This window comes from Neopelma chrysocephalum, unplaced genomic scaffold, assembly GCF_003984885.1.
Source record: "Neopelma chrysocephalum unplaced genomic scaffold, ASM398488v2 Primary Assembly neopelma1_101, whole genome shotgun sequence".
Lineage (NCBI taxonomy): Eukaryota > Metazoa > Chordata > Aves > Passeriformes > Pipridae > Neopelma > Neopelma chrysocephalum.
In genome coordinates, this window is record NW_020897764.1 from 1,404,963 (window position 1) to 1,421,336 (window position 16,374).

Below are 16,374 nucleotides of genomic sequence, written 5' to 3' on the forward strand. Positions count from 1 at the left end.
CTCCACCCAAGCCTTAAAACCCTCCAAACATGTTTGTTTGTTTCTGTATGTTTTGAAACTGTATGTTTTGAAACTGTATTTTTTGAAACTGTATTTTTTGAAACTATATTTTTGAAACTGCATGTTTCTGGGTGACTGTTTTGTTCCACAACCCTTGTACTGGAGAAATCTGCATTATTTGTAGCTGCTCTTCTAGTACCTTTTGACTACAACATTATGTACGATAACTTGAGGTCAAAGAGGAGCCATATCACCCCCTCTCACACAACAAATGTTCATCTACAGGGGTCCACTTTTTCACTTTTGGAAATAATAACCATTAGATTTTCACTGGGAGGTGGTGGTCTGTTTGCAGAGTAAGTTGTGAGACAAACTTCAGACACGGGGGTTTCTACTGGCTTGGAAATAGGGAGGATTTCACCTGGCACAATATACACCCTGCCTAACCAACCCATAAAACATTGAGAATGGCATTAGAGGAATGATTAAAGGTCTGGAAAACCTGCTAGTGCAAAAAATAATAATAATAAAGCAGATAAAAATGCCCAGATAAACTTAGAGAGAAAGAAAATGTGTAATCAATCATACCCAGCAAGTGCCTAAACTATAAGAAGATTTCCTCCCAAGGATATCTATTTAATGTGGAAAAAAAAAAGGCTTAACAAATTCCAGTGAGTGAATTCTCTAATGAGACAAATGAGAATTAGAAGCAAAGCATTGCTTGGGGATGGTTTAACACTGACAGGCAGGAGTTGCCTCTTTCAGGAGTGTCTCTTCCAAATCCTTCGGGTCTGTTTGTCCTGCAGGTCAAAAGAAGAAACTAATGGTTGGGTCAAACTAAATTTCACACAGTCACCCAGATAAACTTCAGAGGTCCCTTCCAACCTCAGCCAGCCCATGATTCTGCATGAAAATGATTCTGAGTTGAGAGTAAAGGGAGAAGGTGTAATTCTTAGGATTCTTTTACAATCTATCTACTGTGTTCACAGGCTGAGGGCAAAGAAAAAACAACTATTATTAGGAGAGTCCATAAGATGTGACTATTTAATCCCCGTTTGATAAGTAAGAAGTCCCAGTAATGGTTTCTACAAGCTTTTGTCCCATCCTTTAACTGTCCCCGGTGACAGAGACTCCCAAATGTCCCTATAAATCCTAATCAATTCCTGGGCTTCTCTCTGCTAACCATCAAAAAAAACTGGCCTATGTTTTGAAACACTAAATTACTGTGGCTGCAATTTAAGCCCCAAATTTCTAGTTCTACCCAGACTGATTATGGAGATTTTTTTTCTCCCACTTCTTATTTGTAGCAGATTTTTTTTCACGCACTTAAAAGACAAGTTGTGATTTCTCCCTTCAGTGTTTCATTTTCTAGAATAAACATCCCCAGTTCTTTCATTTTTTTTTTCCCCACCACATTTTTCAGACCTCTTATCATTTTTCTTCAAGTGGTTTTCCCCCAGCACAGAGACATGTACTCCAGTTAAAAGTCCAGCAGGGATCACTTGCCTCTTTTCCTTTGACCAAACCAAAAGTTGGCTTCCAGTTTATTGTTTATCTTACTTCCAGCCTAACATAATCAGCAGCCATATGTAAGAGGGTTTGTCTGTGTGTTCAGCCCCTCCTCTGCAGCCTTGATGTGGAAAATAAACTAAAACAGGCAAAAGAAAAAACCCTGAGAAATTCTGATTTTGCAGGTGGAGAAGAGAAACATAGATGAGGAGGACAAAATGTTACACCAGGAGCAGGAACCAAGATTAACCCTTCCAGATCACTTATCTAAGTCTTAGTAAAACAATCACCTTTCAGCAAGGTCTGATGTCAGTGCACCAGATATTTGTGTTGCAGAGTTGCAGCTGAACAGGAAAAATGAACTTCAAGCCATCAAATAATCCCCCAGGAGAAGCAGAAAAGCTACCAGAAAAGGGCATCATCCCCTTTCATCCCCTCCAGCTCCCTCAGTGACACCACATATTCCAACAGCTTTGGGATATATATGTTGATGTCGAAATAGAAAGAATAAAAAACCCAAGTTTGCCCAAAATCAATGCTGAATGATAAAAAAAAGACTTCTTAGAACCCTCCCAGTATTTCCTCATTTTAGTTCCTCTCCATCCATGCAGCCCGTCAGCTCCCCCCTGCCCCCCACGTGAACCTCACTGAGAGCTCCTCAGACAGTTTCACACCCACACCTGGGATTTTCCTTACTATATATAAGGACTGCACTGTCCTCAGACATCAGTAAACCTGGATATTGAAGGAACAGAGGGAACCAGGAGCCAGTTCTGCACAGGAGGCATCTCCACCTGCCGTGGTTTTGCTTTTTTCCCAGGGTTTGTACAGCTGACCAGGACCAGTCAACAGACCTCGACATCACAGAATCACAGAATCATTTAGGTTGAAAAAAGACCTTTGGGATCATTGAATCCAATTGTTAACCCAGCACTGCCACATCCACCCATGTCCCCAAGCACCACAGCTACGTGGCTTTTAAATCCCTCCAGGGATGGGGACTCCATGGGCAGCCTGTTCCAGTGCCTGACAACTGTTTACATGAGGAAATCATTCCTAATATCTAATCTAAACCTCCCTGGTGCAAGTTGAGGCTGTTTCCTCTCATCCTATTGCTTCTTATTAGTGAGAAGAGACCAATTTCCACCTCACTACAACCTCCTTTCAGCCACCCTTGACATGAGAACCTCTGTGTCCCTGAACGAGCCTCTGTCTGAGGGGGACGCTGTGAACACGGGACTTCACTGCTCTTGAAAATGCTGTTTTCCACCCCAGTTGCCTGTGCCCTTTTAGTTCCTTGGTGATCCATGATATTCCTTCACCTTTTGCCTACAACAGCTTCATGTCAGTGACGTTTTGCCTGGTGCTTTGGCATCAACCAGTGTAAGACCTTTGCCTGCACCACTGTCCTGTCAGGATATTAATTCAGGGTGCAGCTGGAAATAAGATGACATCTTCTAAGTCACAGAGTGGATGATTACAATAATTCCAGCCGAGTTTATCCATCCAAGAAGGATAAATCTTATGGCTTCAAGAAGCTCTGGACTGGGGACATGGTTCAGTAGTGAACATGGCAGCGCTGGGTTAATGGTTGGACTCGATGATCTTCCAGGTCTTTTCCAACCTAAATGATTCTGTTTATGTTGAGATGAGGATTTAAAACTCCTTTAAATGTCCCTCTGCTATAGCTCAAGCTGCCATCAAAGTTTCTAGTCACAGAATGCCTTGGGAGGAAATAACCTCAGAACACCAGCCATTCTAAAGCAATCAGGGGGCATCATTAAAAGAATAAAAATAATAACAATTAAAAAATCTGGTCCTTCTTCCCTCCAAAGTTTTACCTGCAGCAGAGGCTTCTCAGCCACATCATAAACTCCTGGAAGTCCCAGATTTCCTGCAGAAGGCATTCACCACAGTAACACTTCAAGCACGGGCATGTAACATCGTCTAAGAATGTTTTAAAAACATTAATTGACAAAACCCAGCCAAGTTCTTCACTTGCCATCCAAGTCACATGAACAGGAATATGTTTTATAAACACAGACATCTCTCTAGAAACAATGACACCAAACAGGGGATCCCCATTTGCATGTGCTCTACTTACTGAAAGTTTGAAAGTTGAGCTTAATATTTAGCATGTTTTCTTCTCCAGTGTTATTAATTGCAGTAAACTGTAAAATTGTTAATGAAACAGCACTTAAATTGTTCATAACAATTCTAAACCCACCCCCCTGTGAAATGAATGAAGTTCCCCTCTTAGGTCCTCTCTGTGAACTGTGGGAAATTTCCCTGTGCTGATTATAGTGTTTATTAAAGTCGATTTTTGAGTAAACAATTGTTGTAGGAAATGGGTGGCTGCACGTACGTGCTCTGCTCTCTTGATCCTTCCCAACTTTTCCAGGAGCGCATCCCTACACTTCCAGAATGGCATCATCAAGATTATATTATCTTTTTCTCACTGTCAAATTCCCCTCCCTGTCATCCAGAAAGCAACAACAGCATGTTGGAGTACCCTATTAAAATATCCCTGTGGTTCCCCAGATGATGCCTCTGTAATAAAACCCGTTTTCCTCTTGTCATCTGGGCATCCCACCTGCCACGAAACCTTCTCTTCCTGATGGCCAGGAACCAGCTTGATGATGGGGAACCTCCTTCACCACCCACCCCTGGCTGCCCTACTTATAAGATCATGGAATCACAGGATGGTTTGGGTTGGAAAGGACCTTAAAGATCATCCAGTTCCACCCTCCTGCCATGGGCAGGGACACCTTCCACTAGCCCAGGTTGCTCAGTGCTGTGAGACAGGTCATGGCTCTTCTGGAAGGATGGGCCAAGGCAGCCAAAGGGATGATGATCCAAGCCAAGCCTGGTTTCCCAGTGCAAATGATTAACCTGGAGTAAAAACTTAGTCTCAGTTCAACTACGAGTTAAAAGGGGGAATTGGAAGTGGAAATAAATAAGTAAACCAACAACCCAATATTTACTGAACTAAGACAAATATAGATGAAGAAATGTAAATGCAGTACCATGAAGTTTAAAAGCATCATATGAGACCCTGAAGACATCAGGAAAAATCCACAGCTGATAAAAATAAGAGATTAATGAGAAATGAATATTTCTAGGTTTTTTTGTTTTTCTTCAGTTGGTTTTGAGTTTTGTTTCCTTGGAGTTTTTTGGGTTCTTTGGTTTTTTTTTGGTAACAAAAATGCTACAACCAACAAAATTTTACAGATTGTACACTGCAGTAGAGGAAAGTTCAACTTGTGATTTTGACCTGAATTTGGAAAGCAGCAGTGAAACGTGGATGGCTCTGATGGTGATAAAGAAGCTTTTTCCAGTTCATTAATAACAAAGGCAGATGTTAAACAGCTTCTAGGAGAGGTAAACTTTTAAAATTAGCAGGCCTGGATAACTTGCACCTCAAAGCACTTGTAATTGCTGGCTGAGAAGAGCTATTTGAATCCAGCCAAATAAAAAATCTGGACTCAAAAGAGAACAGATTCAGCAAAGCCCTCCAGTATGGCAGCCTGAATTTTGGCAAAGAAGCGGAGAATTTAGGGACTAAAAGAGGGAAATAATTCAGCATGAACTCCCAGTTATGTGCTGCTGAGAAAAGGCAAACACAACTGTTTGCTCTATAAACTGAACAGTGAGGAGGAACAAGAAGAAAATCCTCCTTTTCTCCAAGGCATTGGGAAGTTCTGCCTTGTGACACCACTCACGTCAGCGATTTTAAAAGGGCAATAAAGAACAAAGGAGGGTGTGGAAAGGAAGCACAAAAGGATGTAGAGGAGCTCTGCGCCCTCCTGGAGCAAGGCATGGATGGCCTCACTCCAGGGTTATCTCAGTACCTCTGGGAACCTACATTTAGGCAGCTGAATGAGGTGTTGAATGTCCTCAGAGTTCCTCTACAATCAGAAAATTACATCTAGTTGTGAAGTGAAAACCTACAGAAATTAATAACCCTCTCCAGATTATCTGGATTAATAGCAGGGGTGAGGGGAAATATGTTGGGCTGCCCAGCTCAGCTCCTGAAAAGGAAGAGTTCAACAGAGAACGAGTTATACTTTATCAGAAACAGGTTTTTGGACTCAACCTACTGGTGGTAACCGGTGAAAATTAGCTGCTTTTAGGAATTTGCCAAATAAAATAATCTATCCTTCCCGTCAGGGATTACTCTAATCTTAATATAGTTACAACTGCACAGACTTCCTGGGTTTGGATATCGGATCTTGGCCCAGCCACTGAGATGTTTCATTCCACTTGGATTTTCCCAAATAGCTGCTGGCCTCTAATCATGCTCTTGCTGCTCTATGTTTGGAAAAAACCCACATTCAAATAATGAAGTTTCAATAATGTTCTGGGCTTCAAGAGGAGGAAATGCTGCACAGAACTCATTACAAATTCCACTTTAGGGGCACTTCTGTTTGATTAAGGTATTTTTGTTAGAAAAGCCTGATGAAGGTCTGATGAAGCAAGAAGAGGCAAAGCAAAGTCATATTGATACTGTGGGAGCCACTGGGTGCTGCCAATTCCCAAGATTCCATCAGGTATCTTCCTTTCTCCTGGCATGGTTGGTACATCCTGGCCCAGTGGAAGGTGTCCCTGCTCATGGCAGGGGGGTTGGAATGAGATGAACTTTAAGGTCCCTTCTCACTGAAGCCATTCCTTGATTCTCTCACCCCAGCCAAGAGATCAGCAGCAGCAGCAGCAGCTTCTACTGATCTTGATGGCACAGAGAAGACACCAAATATCTTGTAATCCATATGATAAATAAATGAGAAACCAATATTTTCTTTTCTTTTTTTTTTTAATAATAATTTCATGATTTTTGCTGCCAGTTTTGCTCCGTTGGCTTTTGGGGTTGCCAAAAGTGACCAGCAGCTCTGAACCCAGTTCTTTACTAATAGGTGAAGGAGGCCTGGAGTCTCACTGTCCTTTGCTTAACATCCTCCTCTGTTCCAGAGTATGGGAGAAAGAAACCCCTCTTGGATGAAGGGCAGAGACACCATTCTTACTCTTATTTTTTTTTTTTTTGCTGGTCTTCAAAGCAAGAACATCCATGTCCTCAGGTCTGGGTTTGCTGGACCCCACAAGCCCAGCCTTGTTGTACTGAGCTGGGGACACGGTGAACTCTGGCTGCACCTGCCCATGATGAACTGTTTGGATGTACTTAATGAAAACCAATGGATTGTGCAATCCCTGTGCCTGCAGATGAGCTCTGGGATCACACTTTAACCCACTTGGCTCTTTCAGGTGCCCCATCATGTAAGAGGGTTGCACTGCACGTGGTTTATCAGACTCATCTGGGTCTTAATCTAGCAACATGGACATAAAATGTTTCTTTAGTGCTGGGATTTCACAACCCAACTGCTTTATTCTTCTGTGAAGAGTTTAATCTTTCCCCTGAGGATTGCCTGTGGTCAGAGCTGAAAATGCATCTCAGTGGCACAGCCTCATACTGCCTTGGCAGAGGCTGCTCCAGCCAGGGAACCCGATCTTCCAGACAAGGTAGTTCAAGTTATTGCCAACAGGAATCATGTTTGAGGCCAAGATTCCTTCAGAAACTCTTCCCAGCTCCACAACCCACCACTCAGACAAGTGAAAAATGAGGATATTCTGCTCAACAGCCTGTGCTTGACCACTGCAGTGAACATTGTGTTCACCATCATCTGGTTCTTGCCATTAACTTCCCCTTGCTGGCTTTCCTGCCTCCAGGGGTTGCTTCCTGCCCAGAACATCCCATTCCCAGCCCTGCACACATTACTGTTATTTTTAGATGAGAATTTATGGCATTTTTTGACACAGCACAAAGATGAGACACTTCTAAATCACAGCAAAACTGGCACCAGGATAGAGCTGTGCCCTGTGCATCCCTCCCAGGTTTATCAGGCCAAGAGTATTTCTGGGAGAAAGTGGTTTCTCCAAGTGTGGAAATGCAGCTTTGCCTCTTAAATTCATTCCTCAATTCCCAGGCTCGGGCTCAAGGGGATCACACAGAAGACACGGCAGCAGCACAGGGTGAGGAAAGAGAAGCAGCAAAGCCTAAAATCAAAAGCCTAAAATGATTAGTACCTTTTTGTGAGGTGTATGTGCCAATATAAAGCCTGTTATGTCAGTAATTATAGCTGTGTTATAACTGATGTGCTTTACATGCTCACAAGACCTCAAGGGAGGAGGGGATGTTCTTCCACAGTTTTCCCAAGCTGGGCAAGGAGCCATATCCTGCTGTACACACCCAGCAGCCTGTCCAGCTACACATCCAAAATTGAGCCTTTCAAAGAGCTTTAGGGAAGTGAAACTCAGTGATCCTCCCCCAGTTATTTACAGCAACACTCCGGACCATAACTGTGATTATATAGACTGTAAATATTCTTGGGGGTGAATAAATGAAATCAAAATAAACAAACAAACAAATAAATAAATAAAATTAAATCTGCAAGACCTTTGAGAGCTCTGGGTGGAGTTTATAACTATCACCTTGCTGCATTTCTGATCCAGCTGCTCTTCTTGTCTATCAGCCTTTGGGGAAGATGTGACATCCGTGTCCTTGGTGACACAAGTTGCTGTCAGACAGTTGTCACCAGAGATATTTGACAGCAGCATCTCATGCCCCAACTAAACACCTTGAGCAGATAAGACTGAACAATGTAAGGGAGCAGAACAACATCTTCATTTTCTCCCAGGTGTACACCCATTTTCCACCAAACATAACTAAATATCCCCCAGATTTAGCCCAGCACCAGCTCCAGGCTTTGCTCCACAAAATGAAATGCAGGATAGAAAATAGAGGGAAGTGCTTCCCTCAGCACCAAAACGTGGGACTCTCCTCTTATAAGCCATCATTTAAAAGGAACAAAAGTCAAGGTTGGCTCCTTGGAATGCAGTATCCTCCTGGGATGGCACAACTGACTCCTCAACATGTGGAGTCAAAGCAGGGATATCTTAAAGGAGATGTGAGAAAGCAAAAATCACCACATTTCTTCCCAGAAGTAGGGGAATTATCCCTGACCTGGAATCCAAGCCACTGTGGATTAAAACTCTTTGGAACAAGAAGACAATTATTTTTTTTTCCCTCTTTATATACAAAGCAATTTGCCTCTTCAGTGGCACAAAAATTAAATCCAGCTGGAATGGCTTTTTAATTAAAATCATATTTGGCTTATCAGAGTGAGAGCACTTAGCTGATTACAAAAGAAACATGGAAACCTCTGTCATCCCAGTCCCCATTTTCCAAGGCTGTGCAGCAAACTCACTCTACTAAACCATGTGTAACCCTTTGGACACTGTCCCATGTGAACTCTCTTCACCCCATTTATAGACCAGAAAAAGTCACGGAGAACATCCAAAATCTCTATAAAAAGGGATATGCAAAAGCTCATTCCCTGTGGCTGAACTAGCTGGAGTTCACTCAGTGTTTCAATTTGCTGAATCCTGGAAATTTCCTAAGCAAAGGATCTCTATAGGATTTAATCTCTATACATTTAATTCCAACTCCTTGGCTGTGCTGCTGTTTGTCTTCATAGACAACTGAAAGGTTTTCCACTGTCTTGGAAGTGCCCTGAGGCCAAATGTTGAACCCATTCCCAGTGGATTCACCCCACCATCCCACTCCAATGGTTAAGGACCTCTTTCTTCCCAAGCATCACCATCCAGGCTTGCTGCCAGAGTCCTCTTCCTTTGCCAGGGGCTCTCCATATGGCGACCACATATTTTATGGGTTGTGACAAGGGCAACAACAAACTGTGCCACCCCCCCCTTCTCCTTGAGGAGTTCCCTGAGGAACACCCCATGTGCCACAGCCCCTGGATCACAGGGAGCACCGGTGCTGCCTGTGGGGTTCAGCCTTCCAGGGTAACAATTTCCAGGAGCATTAATCCCCCCATCAGACCCTCCCAGGGCACAGCAATGCCCACGTCAGCAGGGGCTAAGCTGATTTATTCTGGCTGGGCACGGTGACTGCAGGGGTAGGATTTTCCCAAGCACAGCTTTCAGTGACATTCCTTGGGCCCAAGGAATATGTGACCGAGCCCCTGCACGCTTTTATCTCTCTGTTTTCTGTGCCAGCTCCTGCTTGGAAAAGAGGGATGCTGAGGCAGATGCTGGAACTGAGGTCTTGGACCCATGATCCTATGGGACTTCCCATCAGGATAGCACAGTCACAGGAACTCAGCAGCATTTTCCTTGCAGACAGAAAGGAGATCAGATGTTACTCCCATCGGGAGAGTTACCTCATTTTTAGCTCCAGTAGGACAAGGATCTGGATTAGAGGCTGGAATAACCATCTCCCAGTCAAATCCAAGAATGGACACATTGATCTCCGTGTCTCCCACAGAATGAAGAAAATGCAGTTTTTCCCCTGCAGCACCTCCTGCCCTCCCCTGACACCCAGATGTGCTGCTTTCTGTCACACCATTAAATGACACCATTCTGCAGGAAAACACAACTTGGGGGTAAACCCACTGATATTCTCCCCAGGAGACACCAAAACCCCTGATCTCAGTAATCAGGAACTTCTCAGACTATTAAACACCTTTAGTCCAATATTACATTTCTAAGCCTGAACATTTTCTTCCCCAATTAAATCTGCTGCTGCTGAAGTGGGTTAGAGATCTCCTGACTCTAAGACTGAATATGATTCAAACAAATCATTGTGATAGAACAACTTTCCAAACTGAAGATCTTCCATCACCCGACCTGTGACACAGGTCATTATTCATTCTCTGAGTGTGTCAGATTGGCAGCCTGGGAATGAGGAAAGTGGTGTTTCCCTCCTTCCCAGAAATGGCTCTGCCACCAAGTAAAGGTGTGGCACATTTCTGAAAAGAAAGTTTCAAAACAAAGCTTTTCTTTTCTTTGTTGACCCTTCTGTTAAGAAAAATAACTCGGGAATTCTGAGTGTTTCCAGTTTCCTGATGGGAAGAAAAAGGGTGAAAAGCAACCCTATTTTTATTTCCCCATCGACCAAGAATTAAAATCCCCAAGGATAAATATCTCCCCCACCCTTCACAATTTTATAAACAAAAAAAACACTTTTCTGAGGATATTCCTCAAGTAAAAGGTTTGGGGTTTTTTTAAGGAAAATACATTTAGAAGGAAAACAGCCAGCAAGGTCTATGTGAAGAGAGATTGGTCAACAATCTTTATATCTTGGCCTTAAGATCAATTATATCTCATTTGACGGTAACCACATCCCCCACTGTCAGACAGCAGCTCCAGTCCCTAACTGGTGAGCTCTGCAGAAGGTTCATGGTGTCCCCACTGCAGACCTCATGGTACAAATTCAATTTTAAATTTCTCATCCCTTCTGAGCAGCTCCTGTCCCTGTGCACGTGGGGTTGGAGAGGGCTGGCTGCAGCTTTCTGGGTGAGAAGCTCAGTTTTCAATCTTGCTGTTGTTATTTTAGCACAGTGTGAAGAACCTGGGTGAGACTCCCTATTTCTCACATGAGAGCAATCAAAAATAATAATCTTCACCTCTCTCTTGTCTGAAACATTTACTCTCGGACTGATGAAGGACCAGATCTGAGGTTTTTTTATTCTTTTCCCCCACAAATCTGTTTCATGGCTGGAGCAGAGTCAAACCCTGAAGAAAAGTACAAATTACACCAGCTGGGCAGATGTGGTGAATTCAAGGAGCTTACAGTCTGAAGGCACGTGGAATCCACCACCTGCCTCCAACTATCCACATCTCATTTTCTAGACACACACTGAAAAAAAAGTGTCTAATTCGTAGCTCTTCAGGCCAAATCACCTTGAATATACCCTTAAAAAGGCAAAATGACCCAAGATTTGCAAGAATCAGACCGCATGTGCTCTGAGAAACACTGTGCTGGGGCTGCCAACTGAACACTGAGCTCGTGGCCAGTGCCATCCTGATGAAAACCTTTCCCTGTCTCTGCTCCCTAAGAAAACACTCCTTCCCTTCCTGATCCTCATGACAACCTGAATGATGACACCGTTGGCTGGCACAGGAAGGCCTGGGTCCACTGTGGATGGATCCCTCCAAACAAGGGGTAGTTTGGGACAGGGCAGTGGCCCCTGTCACATGGAGAGCAAAGTCCTCCAGCTGGCTTTGAGCTTCCTGACACACAAACACATCCGGCAGTGAGCCCATCACACTCACACACACATTCCAAAACAAAGAGGCCAAGGGGAAGGTTGCCAAAAGAGGGATCATCAAGGGACCTTTCCAGCAGGGACATGGCAAATCTGCAACACTGGAGAGACCAGACTCTGGGTAGAACCCATTGCAGTCTTCCAGTGCTTAAAGGGGGTTTATAAAAGAGAGGGAAAGCAACTTTTTACATGGGCAGATAGTGATAGGACATGGGGGAATGGTTCTAAACTAAGAGGAGGGATTTATTAGATGTTAGGAAGAAGTTCTTCACTGTGAGAGTAGTGAAACACTGGCACAGGTTGTCCAGAGAAACTGTGGCTGCCCCATCCCTGGAAGGGTCCAAGGCCATGGTAGGACGGGTCTTGGAGCAACCTGGGATCGTGGAAGGTGTCCCTGCCCATGGCAGGGGGGTTGGAATGGGATGATCTTTACGGTCCCTTCCAACCCAAACCTTTCCATGATTCTGTGATGACCATATGAAACCCTAGAGAGATCCTGCCCATCTTTCAACAAACTACGCTGGATTTCTACATTGGATTTTCATTTTTAAAACAGAAGAAATGGTTCTCTTTCCAAGATGACCTGTTTTCGTCTCCTACTCTGATCAGCCTCAAAGTCAAAACATGGGTATGGCTCCAAACCTGGTCAAGCTTCTGTTCCTGCACTGACAGGAAGATCTCACCTTCAGTAACTCTTTGCTCCTGCTAAAGGTGGTTTTGCCTCGGTCAGTTTTTCCTTGAGCAGGAGGGAGAGCACTGCCCTGTGAACAGGATCACACCAACTCCTCTCCCTGCACAGCACCTGAATAACACACACATCATGGGCAGGCTCCTCCTGGGACAGCCCCTGTGACAGACAACACTTCCCCTTCAGAAATGGGCCAACCTCCATCATAGAAGATGTTGGTTTTCTGGCTCTCGACGCAGCTCTTGGCAGGTTGTTCTCACACCTCACTCCCTCGCTGCTACAAACCTTCCTACCCACAGCCAAATCCAGCCCCATCGAGCGTACAAACACTCCAGCACCTGCCCTTTACTTTAGGATCATGGAATCCTCAAGGTTGGAAAAGATCGTGGAGTCTGATCACAAAAGACCTCTGAGATCACAGAGTTCAACCACTAACCCAGCACTGCCACATCCACCGCTAAATTGTGTCTTTAAGCACCACATTTACACATTTTTTGAACACTTCCAGGGATGGTGATTCCACCAATTCCCTGGGCAGCCCGCTCCAATCCTTGACAGCAATTTCAGTGAAGAAATTTTTCCTAATTCTTCCACGAAGGAAAAGAAGGTGCTTCCATTCCCTGATGTTATCACATGTACAGGGTGACAGCATCACCCTTGTGACATCGATTTGCAAGGCTAATCCAGCCAAACACGAATTACAACACCTTCAGGATGTAGGCAGACAAAAGTGAAAAGAAACCAGGAAAAAGTGAGTAGAGGAAGTATATTTTTCTCATTCCCAGGTTGGGTTTTAGGCAATCAGTCACAAGACCACCCCTAGCAGAACGTTCATTTCCAGAGTCTGGAACTGAACTCAGAGCTGCTCAGCTTCATCCTGAACTGCTGCCTCTCTCCACTGCAGCTGAATTTAGTGGTTCATCTCCTTCTACTTATGGTTGCCCCAGTGGATGCTGTTCCTTGCCTGTACTTTTCCCCAGGCTGCTCTGCAAGGGAAATCAGCATTTATTTTTAGGTCCATTGCACTCTGCCTGGTTGGGCTCTACTCCCAGAGCTGCAATATATATTTAATACTTGTGTTCAGAGCTGACAGCCCAGGAAGCTTGAGTGGTGAACTGGCAGAGAAGAAACAATTACAAAGGAGAGGGGTATCAAGCTGCCAAAGCATTTTTAATACCCCTTCTGGAAAGACAGACTTGACTTCTCAGCAGTCCCATAGTGGGGAAGAAAGCAAGCCCAAATCAAAGACAAAGTTGCTGTTTGATGATGATGATGGCTGCAGTTGTGTAATAACAAATCCTGTCAGATCTGCAGCAGAGAGGAACAGGATGGGAAATACACAATTAGATCAATATGCAGAGAAAAAAAAACACCAAAAAACCACAAAACTCATGCTGGAATAAAGAGTTCAGAAGAGAGAACTGCACCTGGGCTGCTCAGCATTCCCAGCATGGGCCATCCCTGGGAATGCTACAGCTCTGGGATTCTTCTAGACAGCAGGGACCACAGTGGGATCAGCAGACCTAGGGGTCAACCCACACTAGATTCAGCTCAAATTTGGGGTTATTCCACAATGGATCTACCCAAAAGCTGTGGTTCCTAATCCCTCTGCAGCTGCAGTTCCTGACTGCTGCCCTCAAGTCTCTCTTGCCGGTGGCTCCCAGCTACCACCATCTCCATCCTCTCCCTCATCCCTGTCCTCCTCATATTCCCAGGTAATTCCATGCTGGGATCACAGGTTGTGGCCAGTCCCTGGAGCCTCTATCCCAGCTTGCAACAGCCACATGGACTGTTTTCCCTTCCCACCTCTCTTTCCAAAGAGTAGATACCTGTGCTGTCGAGAGCGTGAGGTGCCTTCCCTTCAGAAAATCACCACCTTTACTCAGCTCCTCTTCCACAACAGAATGTAATGGTTTTGGAAGATGTCCCCTCAATAAATCCTGGCTTTGTTTTATCTCCCTGTAACAACACCACATGGCAAACCAGTTTGAACAGACAACCTCAGCCTTATAGCAAGGTTTAAAAATATTTCCAGATGCTTACTGGTCCCCTAAGACATTTCTGAGGCTCAGGTCAAGTAGGCCCAAGGCAGCAAGCTTAAACTTTTAATTTCCTTTCCATCTACAAAACCATCAGGGATTGGCTAACACACTTTAACTACCAGAGCTCTAGGAACAGCTTTCCAGTGAAAGCAACACAGCAAAACAGTGAATTTTAAGAAATGAAAGGTGAATAACTGTATGAATACAATAGGAGCCCTATGTTGGCAGGCACCTCAAGGAGACAGAAAAGTTGTTCCTGCCTTGTATCCCCAAGCTTGTAAGATCCAAATGAAAACAACAGTCAAGGTGGAAGGCACAAATATACACTTCAACATTACGAGTCTCTTCCTCATGGTGTGTAAATTTAATTATAGTGTAGATCATGCACTCCCAGAGCACCTTCAGGCACTGAAGCGTCTCCAAAAGAATTGAGGATCAAGATGAATGGGTCTCTAAAAGTAACATCTCATACCACAGTTTTATCAAGGGCTGTCACAGCCATGATTGACTACTGATATATGGGACATAATATTTTTTTATTGGACTGACTGGTACAGCCAGAGAGAGAAAAAAAAAAAAGCTTTCAAAGCTCTTTCCCTCTGGAACACACCGAGGAAACTTCAGGCTGCACATTGCATAGGTCTGAAATCACTGTTCTGAGCTGAGTAAAGTTTGTTAATTACACATAAAAAAAAGGAGTAATTAGCACCTGCAGAGCAAGTAAATCACTGAGTCAGGGAGGTGGGAGCCTCAGTCCTTTGGGGGACTGCAGGAACAGGCAAGAGTTATCACCTCTGTGGCACCAAGGAACAAGCAGGTGGCCAGACGCGAGGAAAATCGTGGCATGTCATAAAAATCGCTCTCTCCACGGAATTTTAAGGGCTCTAATGCCCAGAAGAGCCACGATTGTTGATTTGTGAGCTTGACTTTCAGAGATACATTGTAGGTCTGTAGCACTGAAGGATGGGAGTGATGGTTTTGCAACAAGACACTCCACAAGCAACAGGTTTTTATTTCATGTCCCACTGAGAAACACCTTCGAGCCAAACCCAGAGCAAAGGCTACTCAGCTTTGTTTCTCTTTCAAACATCAAGAAGTACCTCTATGCCTGAAAGTATGTATTTTTCTACGTATAAATACACAGAAAAAGTTATATATAATTATATATTTCAGTTGTTCCAATATAGGCTGTTATTTCTCTTGATAAAACCTTCCCTCATCTGCATTGTACACAAACAGCCTAAGGATAAGCCTTTGATATTCCTTTTGCTGCATGAATTCCCAGGAAAGGGAGGAGAGAGAGCAGGGCAAGGAGGAACAAAGTTTAATTTTGCCAGAAATGGTGCTGCAAAGGAGATGATGAAAGAAAAAGAATCCCTGTGCCCCAGCTACAAAGCACCATCTCCAGCAGGTGCAAAAGGAGAAACTGTGCAAGAAATAAACTGTACAAGGAGAGTCAGGGAGTAGAGCAAAGCAGAAAGGGTGGGAAAATCCTTTGAGAGGAATCCCTGGAGCACTGGAATTAAGTGCACAGCAGAGCTGAGACCCACGTGGGTCTGCAGCTGAGTTTAATATCATTCCCCCCAAAAATTCACTCAGCTTAGCAGTTGACACTTCAGCATCTCAGTAAGTCTTCACATTTGGCCTCCTTTTGGTGCCTTGTAAAGCTGGGAACTGTCTCAGCAGCAGCATTTTTCTCTGCCTTTGAGTATGTCAAGCAAAAAGACAAGCTGTTTCTATTGTGAAAAAAGGCTGGGAAAGCCTAATTATTCTTAAAAGTGAGGATGAAAATGAAAAATAACTAAATAGGTGGATCCAGACTTTGAAGGGAAACAAGTGGCTTGTCTCAGGGTTGGCTCTTTTGCACTTGGATCTTGCTTTGAAACGACCCCAGGGCAATAGGAAAACCCTGTGACCTTCCAGGGGGGGATTCCCAAAGGGGTCCCCGGGCAGGGCAAGGCAGCAGAGAGGCTCCATCACCCCTCCATGGAGCTCCATCACCCCTCCATGGAGCTCC

General features: G+C 44.2%; 1 protein-coding gene across 2 annotated transcripts in view; it reads right to left on the reverse strand.

The window, feature by feature from the left end:
• The window catches only part of VIPR1 (vasoactive intestinal peptide receptor 1), a 109,405-nt gene that overhangs the window by 84,535 nt on the left and 8,496 nt on the right, over positions 1-16,374 (reverse strand). Inside the window, exon 1 of one of the 2 annotated variants that reach the window (XM_027695491.1) lies at positions 2,190-2,319. The exons of the other annotated variant lie outside the window; for it this stretch is intronic. The gene's annotated coding sequence lies outside the window, so the exon portion shown is untranslated. Of the gene's footprint in view, positions 1-2,189; positions 2,320-16,374 lie in introns of those variants that run through there. 2 annotated transcript variants of the gene reach the window in all.